The following is a 13,043-nucleotide window of genomic DNA, read 5'->3' as shown; positions in this document are numbered from 1 at the left end:
TGGGTAACTTTTTAAAAATTTTTAATTCTTACAATAGATTAAACACAACTCAAACTCCCTTATAGATATTCTTGTTTAATGCTGCCCTAAATCTGAAGAATTTGTGTTTGTTGATTTCTATATCGCAGGTGAGGAAAGAGAGATTTGAGTTTGAGCTGCTTGTCAAAGATCACACAGCTAGTAAGTAGTAGAAACAGACATCAAACCTAACTGATAAAAAGATCTCTTAGTCACCATACTGTGATGCTGCATTTATTTTTATAACTTATAACTCAAGTAAGTCTTTTCCCAAAATTGGATGTCTAAGGAACCACCAAGGGGTCCTTAAAACAGAGATGTTTATTTATTAGTAATATTTGGTACATGATAAAGGTAGAAGCATAATTATTTCTAGTTAAAGCAAAGCAAAATATGCACTTCAAGACAGATTTCCTAATCAAATTACCATTGTAATACTAACAGTCATGTAACAGGGAAAATGTCCTATCAACACGGCTTCATATTTAAGTTCCATATCAACACTCTTAGGAAAAACACAGCCTTTAAAGCTGATAGAGCAAATGCTTCAGGGAATCTTTCCACACTTTATATTACTGCAAGATAATGTTATTTTCTGTATGTGCTTATGGCTCATGGATAATTGGCCAGCCTTCAATGCCAGCCGTATTCAAAACACATTGAAAAACACAACTAAATACTGCCAATACTGTTTGCATTATATCAGTTTAGTTAAAAAAAAAAAAAAGATTGAGAGCAAAGTATAAGTGATATCTAAAGTACTAGTGCAAGGGTGAGCAAAAATAGTTTTTAATTCTACGGGGACTTATGCACCTCTATTAAGATACTAGAAAGATATTCTCATCTTTAACCAGACGTAGCTTCTCCTAAAACAATGTGTGCCTAACTATATTTCTTCTTCGTTTTATAGACATTGACTTAAAACTGAAAGTCATCCAATTAATGTTCCCTAATTAATAAGATAGGAAAACATATTCCATGTAATATTTGGAAAATGAACTTCTTAGGTCTGGATGGAATTTCAAATTGATGGCTATCATCCCTGCAAAAGATGAAATGAGAAATTAGTAATGATCTATTAATAGCTTATTAGGTCAATTTGGCAGTACTGTGAGAATAATGGTAGTAATATAGAATAACTTAGGTCCTTTCATTAAAATAAGCTAGATCATTCCAATGTATTTTGTCTTGTATTTGTTGCTTAAATGAGATAATTCATGGAAGGCACTTAGGAAAGTGCTGTACACATTGTGAGAACTCAGTCAGAGTTAACCATCGCAATTTTCTTTTAATGGAAGAAGAATTGTCATAGAAAATAATTTTAATGATATTATTCCTGCTGGAATATTGCACTACAATATCATGCTGTGGAATTTTACATGGGTGTTCTCATTGGCTTTCATAATTCTCAAAAAACTGGTATTACATATGCCCTAGATTGAAAATACAAGCCTGGGCTCTGGAGATTAGAGAATTATAATTGGCATTGTGAGCATAAAGTAAACATCCCAACCAGTTGCCCTATCATAATCTAATCAACGGAATGTGCAAAAATAACTGAATGTGTTTCATCCATTGCTAAGCACTACATACATGTTCAATGGGAGAGAATTAAAATTTTTTCAAATGATATCATTACTTCAAATTTTGTCAGTATCAAGTCCAAGGGACTTGCAAAAATATACAAACAAAATGCAAACAAATAAAAACCTTGCAAATCTGTTTTTCTGTCCATTTTTTTGGACTTTTCTGGGGTCAAAATCTGTTTTATTCCATTCATTTGGACATGGCTTTTCATGGGCAGAGTCTTCACTTGCTATTTTAAACTTATTCCCACCATATCTGTAAGAAAATTGCAAATGAGAATGTGTATGCAAACGGGAACTGAAAGCGTAAAAACAATTCTGTATTTGATGGTGAGTACATGTGGTGCTTGTTTTTCCATTCTTGGGATACTTCACTTAGTAGAATGCGTTCCAGCTCTATCCAGGAGAATACAAGAGGTGCTATATCACCATTGTTTCTTAAAGTTGAATAGTACTCCATGGTATACATATACCACATTTTATTAATCCATTCATGTATTGATGGTCACTTGGGTTGTTTCTATGTCTTTGCAATTGTGCTGCTATAAACATTCTAGTGCAAATGTCTTTTTTGTAGAATGTCTTTTTTTTCCTTTGGGTAGCTGCGCAGTAATGGGATTGCTGGATCAAATGGTAGTTCATTTAGTAGTTATAACGGGTTTTTTTTGTTGTTGTTGAGTCCTTAGGGTTTTCTAAATATATGATCACATCATCTGCAAACAGAGATACTTTCACTTCTTCCTTTCTGATTTCAATGCCTTTTATTTCTTTTTTTATCTAGTTGCTCTTGCTAGGACTGTGAATACATAATTTTGACACTAGACTACAAAGGACCAAAATTTAATTGTTTGAAGAGAGCAAAATTTATAAATAGTACCCCCTACAAAGTAGTCTGTAACAAGGCTTTGTTGTGATGATGATATCAGGGAAGGTAGTGTGGTGTGTTCTATTTGGTTTTTCATATATTGTTTATACACAGGTCTCTGGATTCTTAAGCACAGTTAGTCGAAGTGAGCAATATAGACTATGGTTATGGAAAATGTGAAATTTATTACAATTCATGGAAGCCGAGTATAAGTTCACACGCATTTTCTTTGAAGATGTAAGTAATCCAGCGATGGTTTCTTAGGTATGACACCAAAAGCACAAACAGCCAAAGGACAAAAAAATCGATAAATCAAACTTCATCAAAATTACAAAATTTTGTGTGTGTGTACACACATATCTATCAATTCAACAATCCAAAGTTTAAAAAACATTTGTAAAATGTAGTCCCTGTTGCATACTAAACACTAATCTAGCACCAGAGACATGAAGATGAATTTGACACATTTGAGGATTTAATTATATTATGAGAAGTTCAAATGCATGCAAGATGATACGATCATGAACTACTTAGGTAGCACCTTCCCACATTGTGTTCTAGTACAAGTTAGATGCATATTAGGATATCAGTAAATATTTGGTTGATTCATGGCTGTTGCTTTAGGCAAACCTTGTTTTCCTAAAGACCTTGAGAGATATTCTATGACTAATATGTCTTGATTTCACAGAATTTCTATAATAGTTATCTACAGTCTCCATTTTCTCCCAAAGATATTATTAATAAATCTGGTTTGAGTGGGAATTTTTTGATAAAGACAGATCTATCACAACCTATAAAAATAACTCAAGTTATATCAAATTATGGTGCCACAGTTACTGTGGGAAGTACTAGCTCCCTAAGAAAGCATGATCTTAAAACAATTTTTAAACAATTTGTTGCTTACTTGATTGCTTTATGAGGAACAATTTGAGATTTATCATGCTTAATTGGCCCTCAGGGAAACATTTACTATTTTCAACATGATATACACAGGAAACCTCCCCACACACATCTCACTAAGACAAAATGCATCCTTTGAGATTGTAGATTTGGAGCAAACCATGACTGATGTGTTTTTTGAAAATAGCCTATTATTAATAGATGGATGGATTTATTGCAAGCTCCTCCAACTTCCTACACGTGGCCCATCATTCCAAGATACGGTCACTTATCAATTATCAGCCCTGATAACAATAATCTATGTGTACTTGCCACTTTAGAGATCACAAACATTTTCCTATAATATCTATCACTTCATGTAATATTTGAGTATACTGTTTAGAATATAAATAATGTAAAATAATTTACACTTGTTTTTGGGAGCTGTTTTAGGGATGGGAACAGCAGTTTCATGGGCCTACTATGTAGCCAGTGAAGCCAGTTCTTTCCCACGTTGTCTCTTGCTAAGAGCGTAGGTTTTAGAACCAGACAGCCTGATTTCTATCCTGGTTCTGCCACTTACAAACTGTGTTACCTAGGGCAAGTTACTGAATCTCTCTGGCCTCAATTTCCTCAACTATAAAATGGAGATATCTGTACCTACTGCGTAGCATGTTTGTTAAGATTGTAGGAATTAATACATGTGAAGTGTATAGAAAAGTGCTTATCACAGAGTAAATACTAAATAAATGTTAACTGACTATTCCTCAGTTAAAGATTATTCCTCCTTATTTGTATTTATTATATATAAACAATTTCTGATTATTCCCATGTCGTGGTAATTATCATCTTCATTTTACAGATGAGGAAAATAAATTGGTACGGCAGGTTATTAGGGGTGGCCTTCAAATATAAATCCAAATATTCTAACTTCATCTCAAGTCGTGGTGGTTTTTCTTTTTAATGAGATCACAGGTATTTTATTCTATTATTGTTGTTGATATTTATACCATGCCCCCCCCCCCAAAAAAAGGAAAGTAAAGGGAAAAAACGAATAACTTAAGAATACATCTTGACTTGTTTTCTATACTTAAGTTTTCTGTTGTATTTTCTATACTTTTTTGTTTTGATTTTCCCTTTGGGCCACTTTTCTTTGTAACGTATGTTTTACTTACATTCTGCTTCTCTTTCCTTCTGCTTCTCCACAGCCGAGCAAAATGTCTGGTTATAGAGTGGATGTTGAATGAATGTAGCCATTTTAGATTTTGGATCCTAAAGTAATCACTTTACTCTTCTTTCTGTAAAAATAATTCTTTATTTGTTCCAGTAGTAAAACCCCCACATGGCCCATTTATTTAGTTCAATTGATTCAACCATGCTGTGAGTAACAAATGGAGCACCCATGGACAGGGGGAAAGGATGTTGTCTGAAAAATGTCAATAGGTAGAGATAGCTGAAATTTATTCCATTTCAATATAGGCAGCATTTTATTCCGAGACAAAGTGATACTCAACTGTTCCTTACCCTTTTTGCAAAGCTATTTTTTTATCCTTCATGAACATGTGTGATGTATTTTCAGATGTTTGTAAGTTGGAGCATATATCCATAGAGTTAAAGCATAATTAATGTTTTAGTGTCTTAATATATCTACATGAACTCAACTATGTTTTGGTCGTTTTTTTAAAAGAGAGAGCATATTCATGTGAAATATTTTCCACCTAGAAGTACCAGTTTATCTCTTTATTTTAAATTATTTTCATGTTTTTTCAAGTAGGAAAAAAGGCTACTATGGGGATGTGAACTGTTGGCGAATCCAAATAAGAGTAAATAAATGTGTAATGAGCCACCCTCAATGCAGCTTAGGTCAAGATGCTCCTTCCAAGGGTCGGTGTGTAATTTTATAACACAGACCAAGATACTTGTACACTTTATTGTATTTGAAAATTGGGGGAATTAGTAACACACTTAAGGTGGGTTTTCTTCCATGTTACAAAACAAAGCTCTTTATTTGCCTTTAAAGGTGAAAAACGAAAGAAGGGGTTCAGAAAGGTATGAACATGCTATTAAACAGAGACAGAGCAAGAAGGATCACTTTACATTCCTCTTGTCTGAAATTATCTATTTCCATTCTATAGCATCTTTGTTTGTCATTCCCCTGGTTATGTGCTTACACATAGGCCGGCTTTGTTTCCCTACTCAAAACTCTTATCATGTTACCTTTAAAATTTGGCGTATGGCAACAGAAGGGTCAACAGTGCCACCTTCCTCATGGTTTGTATGACTTCATTAGTCAAATAGAACTGTGGGAACCAATTTTCTAGGCGACCCTGAAGTCATTATGGGCAATAAGACTTTCATATCTATCAAAATAAATAATTTTAATGGAATTTGACCATTTAAACAACATTATAACTTGGAAGAATTGTAATAGGTTGTTGTTAAGATATTTAGAACATTGAGAAGTATGCATTTTATAATGTATGTTTTATTTCATATGCAAAATATTCAGTGTTTCAAATTTAACTCCCCAGATCAGATAATTAGATTTTTAAGTAGTTTTCTAACACTCATGACATGATATTATTGAAAAAAATTACAAGGAAATTTCTGTTATATTTAGATAAAAGTGGACAGATGGAGAGTTAGATAAAACGGAGAGCTATTATAGGGAAAATTTATTTTAAAACTTTAACATAGAGAATCTTTCAACTCTAAAATTCTATACTTTGATGTTTCATGGGTTTGGAGCTGGGGTTGTCACAAAAGAAAGTCACCCAAAGAAAATTAACCTGAGTCAAGTATTTCATTCATTTCAAATATCTTAAAATAAAAATTTACAAGACTATTGTTTTTGCTGCTGTTTTTATACTTTAATGCCTGTACGTTAAAGACATACCATCTTCAAATCCAGAAGAGTGTGTGCACCACAGTCTGCTCCTTGGAAGGTGGATGCTATTGAAATCCAGCAATCAATGTATTGTTTTCATGTATTGCTTGTATCCAGAAACAAAGCATATAATTCACAATATTTCAGTTTTAATAGGACATCATATCATTCATGCAGCACACACCCCCTCTCCTTCTATAGGAAGAGTTGTGAGAAAAATAGCTCATTCTCTTCCAGATGGTAGGAGCCCAGAAATGAGAAATTGGAGCTGAGAGAACAGGTGAGGTCAGCTGGGCCACCTCCCCTGCCAGAGCTGCCTCCTAGGGCTTCCAAGGGCCCCAACTACCCTGTGTTCAATGGGCATGGTTACCTAGCCATGGGCTCTTTGTGGCCTTTTAGATTCCAACAGATACAGTCAGCAATGATTTTGTTTTTGCTTCTCATCACATTGCAAGGCTGCACCTTGTAACTCCATGATGTTATCTTTGTTATTTCTCCTCACTGTATTCTACCCAACTTCACCTCCTTCTGGTCTTGTCATGGGTCCCCATGCTATTTGTTTAATAAGAGAGTTTTATAAAACCATGACAAGGACTTTAGAGGTCATTGTGTACCAAACAGAGCTCAATATATGAAAGATCGTAATTTTTTATAATGGCGAATTTAATCATAATGGGCATGTTGTCATATAAACTCAGCCACGTGGTAGTGACTAGCTCAAAACCTTTAGTGCAGTGTATATTCATTGCCAAGGGCTGCTGAAACAAAATACCACAATCAACAGAAATTTATTCTTCCTCAGTTCTGGAAACTAGAAATCAGAAATCAAGGTGTTGACAGGGTTGGCTCCTTCTGGAATCTCTGAAAGAGAATCTGCTCTGTGCTTCTCTCGTAGCTTCTGGTGGTTGCCGGAAATCCTTGGGCCCTGTGGCTTGTTAACATGTTACTTCAATTTCTGCCTCCGTCTTCACGTGACATTTTTTTCATGTGTGTCTGTATTTTTGTGTCCAAATATTCTTCTTTTTATAAGGACACCAGTCATATTAGATGTGAGGTCCACTCTAATCCAGTATGACCTCATCTTAATTTGATTACATCTATAAAGATCCTATTTCCACATAAGGTCACAGGGTTCCAGTGGACATGAATTTTGGGGAGACCTATTTAACTCAGTGTACAAGAAGTAGCAAAATTTCTCTCTAAAGGGCCAAGTCATAAATGTTTTTAGTCTTTGCAGGTTACTGAACTCTGCCATTGCAGTGTGGAAGCAACCATATACAATGCATAAACAAATGAGTGTGGCTGTGTACTAATAAAAATTTTTTATAGTTACTGGAAATTGAATTTTGTGTGATTTTTGCATTTTATGAAATATTATCCTTTTGATTTTTTTCAACCACTTAAAACTACAAACCACTCTTATCTTGTGGCTATACATAAATAGGTGGTGGGCCAAGTTCACCAACTTCAATTTTATTCTCTTAATGATTAGTTATCCAAATTTAAGGGCAGTCTATTCTATATGAAGAAATCATGGCTGCTACTGTACAAAAAGGTTGCCTTTTTTCCTGTGTCTCATTTGATTTTTACAAAATTTTTGTCAGAATAAAACAAGCTCATTTAAAAAAATGATCCCCATTGGTTTAGTTGTTTTTGTTAGTGGTTAAGTTCCATATTTCAAATGGCATACTTGCCCATTTTTTTAGTTTTTGGTATCTACTGATATCCTACTCAAAAGCAAGTATTTAGCTTTTTTATATTTCCTTCCGTCACACTGCCAATACTCTCCACTCAAACACACACATATTTTGGCACCCCTCATTGTCCTCAAATAGCACATTTTCATTAAATCAGCATTCTTTGTATGCATTATTATAACTAGGCAAATATTATTCAAAGCTGAGTCAAGGAAATTTTAATATTATAGTTCTTTTTTTAAGTGAATAATGGCCTTATTTTTTCATTTGCTGAGTTTTCTAAGTATCTATTATTTCAACCCCCAAATTTTCTTAGAAAACTGCATAAACCTTCTCAATAAGGATAAATACACCAGTCATTCATCCATTGTATTTCTGGGCCAGGATGACATCCTTCCTGTGCCTACCCACAGGCCCAGCCCCTCCCCTGCCCCAGAATGGGCTCTTTTGCCCCTCCCTTCAATGTTGAAACACATACTTACCACTGTCCTGTTTCAGTGAGTCATATTATTCACTTGCTCCCCAAGAAGGGATGTATGGGTGATCAGTTTGCTAAGATATTTTCACCAGAAAAGAACTTTATCTACTTTTACACATAATAGATAATTTGGTCATACAGTGAATTTGGAGTTAAAAATAACATTTAACTATCATTGTGAAGGCACTTACTTCCTTACCTCTGGGTTTGAGAATTGCTGTTGATAAGACTGAAGCTGTTCTAATTTCCATTTTGTGGTATGTGGCTTTTTTTAAATTTTGAAACTTTTTGAATTTTCTGTTTATGCCTGGTGTTTTGAAATTCCCCAAGGCATGTTTTGGTGTGAGTCCCCCTTCTTCCCCACTTGGTGTTGGGGAATGCTTGGTGGTGTTTTCATGCTGTAATTCACGTCTTCTCATTCTGAGAAATATTATTGTATTTTTTTATGTTATTCTCACCTCCACTTTCTCTGCTGTCTCTGCCTAGAACTTCCATTAATCATTTCATTCTATTAGTTTATTAGAATATTTTTAGTTAGATATCTTGCATTCTGGACTGATCAATTTTCTTATTTTTTTATCTTCTCTCTCTTATTTCCCATTAATTTTTTTTGTTTATTCTCCTTTCTTGCAGAAGTACTCGCCTTTTATTTTCTAACTCTTCTATTCATTGTTAGTTTTCTGCTACATATTTTTTACTTCCACACACTCTTTCTTGGCCTTTGAATGTTCCTTCCTTTTTAGTTTTGCAGGATCCTGTTCCTTTCTCATGGTTACATGTTTTTTTATATATATATCTCTAAGGATGCCATAGTTTCTGAGAAGTTTTCTTCTGTCTCCCCTCACTCTTTTTTTCCCCTGCTTTCTTTGAGCTCTATTCTGTTTATTTGGGCTTCTGCCTTTCATGCTGGAGGATTTCTGCTCACTGGAAGTTCATAAGATTAGAATTTGCCCAATGCTGATGGGTTGTTTCCTTAGGGAGTGCTTTCAATATCAAAATATTTTCTGAGATTATTTTTAAGATAATCTCACTGTGTTGCCCAGGCTGGAAGTAACGTCATCACAGCTCACTGCAACCTCAAACTCCTGGCTTCAAGTGATCCTCCTGCCTGGGCCTCCCAGAGTGCTAGAATTACAGGCATGAGCCACCGCACCTGGCCAGATCTTTTCTTTTAAGGCTTTATGCTTAATATAATCTGACCCCTGATTCACCTTCAACATTTATGTTTTTATAATACTTCATTTTAGAAAGCTCTGGTGATATTGCCCTATGGCATAGTATTTTGTTGATTTATGTTACCAGAATTACGTGTGTGTTATGAGTGTATATCAATACACAGCATTACCTCTGTATAAAGGGAGGCACTGAATTCTGCTGTAAGTGCCCTGTTATAGGGATTTCTAACTATCACAACATCCTTGCACATATGAGCTAAGGAGAGCTTTTGAAGCCTCTATGTGCCTGTGTTAGATATGTATGAACAATTGTTTTATATATGGAAAAAGTATCCTTTTATATGTATTTTATATATTAGATTCAGGAATTTCAACTACTCAGTTTTACCATTTGGTGGGAATATTTGAACATTAATGAATAATTAATAGATGATATTGAATAAATTCCTAAACATCATTTTTAATGGAATAAATAAATGTTTATTTAAATACTTTCAGGGGTCACATAGATATTCTGTTATTTTTACTCCCCTTTGAATTATTCCAGCATCAATCATATTCTAGGATATAGGTTGTTTTCCAATTCCCTTTTTAAAGTAATGGATCATGTAATTTATTTTAACTCAAAACTGTTGACTTGCTGGAATGTGTAGCTATTTTCAGTTATTCAGGCCTGTGTCAGTCATATATTATGCCAATCTTAGTCTGTTAGATAAGGATTTAAGATTTAATGTGCATAGAGCACATTTCCAACATTACACAAATAATCCAAAAAAAATCTCAGTGGAGAAGATTTCATTATAACTTTTTTCTGGGTGAAAATATCAAAGAGAAGCTTAAATGCATGAATTGCCCTGAGCAAAGGAGAAATGTGTTATGAAATAGTCCTGTTCTTTCTCAAGCCTTCTTCCAGACATCTTTCCTCTGTAACCTCCTGTTCCTAAGAATTTGAAGCCCAAGTCACAGCCAGAGATGATTTTCTCATTTCATGTCAGAAAGCATATCACCTAAATTGTTACCTGATAAATTTCAAACAGATTCATCTTGCATTTGCGAATGACTCATGGCAAAGCTCATAAAAAGACGGCCAAGTTTTGCTTCACTTGAATGGGCGACAGTATCACCTGGAATTTTTCCTTAAGGTCCTTGAAGATCTCAGAAAACATAACATTTGGCTGATGCCACTACTTAAAACAAAGAAAATTGGGCATGTCTTCAGATGAAGCAGTGCATTTGTTTCTAATGGAAAGTAAGATTCCGTTTGGTTCTTAGAGTTGTGCTAATGCTGTATCTACTCCATTTGATTTAATTGGCCCTGAAAGATTTATCTTTTTTGAATTTTCAAATCTAATGACAGAGCAGCTTGAATCTGAAGTTATTAATATAAATATTAGATTAATTGAATCTCCAGCTCTTTTAATTTAGTTTCTTTTACCTAGGCATAAATTGAAACTATACGGTACGGCCTGAGGCAAGATTATTTATGATGTGAAACTGAGGAATAAACAGTATTATAGAAAAAGAGATTTTTTTTAAAGTGGAAGAAGCTTTAGATCATTTAGTAGGCTTCTCAGTTAACACATGAGTAAACTGAGGCATGGGAAAATTAAATCAGTACTCCAGAAACACAGATTTGGTGAGAAGTCATGGGGCTAGATTCAAAGGCCCTGAAATCCCAGTTTAACACCCTGGCAAGCACAATTTACTCTAATTATAGTTCTTTCTTTACGTGTAGGGAGAAACCTTGCTAAAATATTCTCACAAACACCATACGACTTCCGTATTCATCAGTCCCAATGCAGATATTGCCAAAACTATGACATAGAGAAAATAGACCCTTTGATCTTCAAAACAGTGTGTTTTCTTAAGACCTTTAAGACCGCTGAGACCAACCAAGTAGTTGTAACAGCAATAAAATGGTAAACTAAAGTAACCCCTGCTAAATAATTCCCTTTATGATTCTAAAAATGTGATCCTTTTCTGACATAATGACTGTTTTAATAGAAAGATCTTGAATATTTAAAACCATATGGACTCTAAAATTCATATTTTATATTTGAGTATAAATTCATATTTATAGATTATTTTGAATTGTTATATTTGATTCCCACCAAAATGTTATGAAGTAGATGAGATCAGCATTTTTTTTCCTTCCATTATAAAATCAGGAGCACTGAGTTCAAAATAGCTGAAACTTCTTTCCCCAAAATCACAGAGCTTGCAAATGGCCATTCTGGAGCTTGAATGTAGATGTTCTGCTCATAGGTTGCACTTCCAAAATAATCACTTTTAACTCTTCTGTTTTTTGTTTTTATAATGATTTACCAATGATTTTATTTTAATAAAATCTGTTTCAATGATGATTTCATTTTTAATTATAAAGTAATTACTAAATATTTTATTTTTATTCATTGTTTAAAAAAAATAGACTTGCGATAATAGGAAGTAAATAGTGAATGTCCCTTCCTCATTGATAGTTGGTTCTTCAAGTTCACCCTGGAAGTGACCACTGTTGATTCTTTGGTGTATCTGTCTTCAGTTGTAAATGAAGACCCTACTATTCTGCTCATCGTTTCCACTTCCAAAATAACCACTTTAAACTCTTCTGTTTTGTTTTAGTTCTTTCTGTAGTTACCTTCATGACTCTAAATTATAATGTACCTCTCTCTCTCTTACATAATTAACTTTTTAAAAAGTGTCCATTGATTTCTCTTCTTGAAAGATGAAAACTCCCAATTTGGGAATCACAAGACACCACTTTTTACTGATTTTATTAGTGTTTCAATGTGAAATCACACTGGTTGAAGCTGTAGTATTGTGAAATGAAAATATAATACCAATATTCTAAAATAGCTTTTTCCTCGAAGGAAAATAAACAAATCTATATGTAGTCAATTATCATTTCTGCTGCTTTCTGTTAATATATTTAATTCTTAGAATTTTTATTATGCTTTTGTAATATGTGATATTGTGTTAAAGTGGGTATAAATGTTCTATTTAACAAAGTAAACATAAAAAACCTATAAGTCACATATTTAAATTTATTTTTGTAGAAAAAAGCTTAGGAAACATTTTTTTTTCCTGAATAGTCTTTGATAATTTATGCAGATGCCGTATTTTCAACTATTTTTTTTATTAATTAGTTAATTCTGTGTTCTGAAAATATTAATAAACAGAATACATTATTTTAGATATAAAGTATTTAGTTTCATGGTAAAGCCATGCTAATAAATGGATAATAGTAATTATTTCAAGCTGGTAAGAAAATCTTACACAGCAGGTTCAAGGAAGGGTCCACTAGTTCCTTGTGGATCCGCTTGTCTGTGATATTCTAACAGACCAAAGTATGGGCTCTAAGGGATCATCACTGAATAGTAGGGCACACAGCTGGGAGCATGGTCTGGTGGGATTTAGATGCTAAAATCCCAAGCCAAATGGACTACATGCCTTGTCACTTT

This window comes from Propithecus coquereli, unplaced genomic scaffold (assembly GCF_000956105.1).
Source record: "Propithecus coquereli isolate 6110/MARCELLA unplaced genomic scaffold, Pcoq_1.0 Scaffold177, whole genome shotgun sequence".
In the NCBI taxonomy this organism is placed as follows: Eukaryota; Metazoa; Chordata; class Mammalia; order Primates; family Indriidae; genus Propithecus; species Propithecus coquereli.
The sequence above is the reverse complement of the archived record's forward strand: the minus strand, read 5'-3'. Positions refer to the sequence as shown.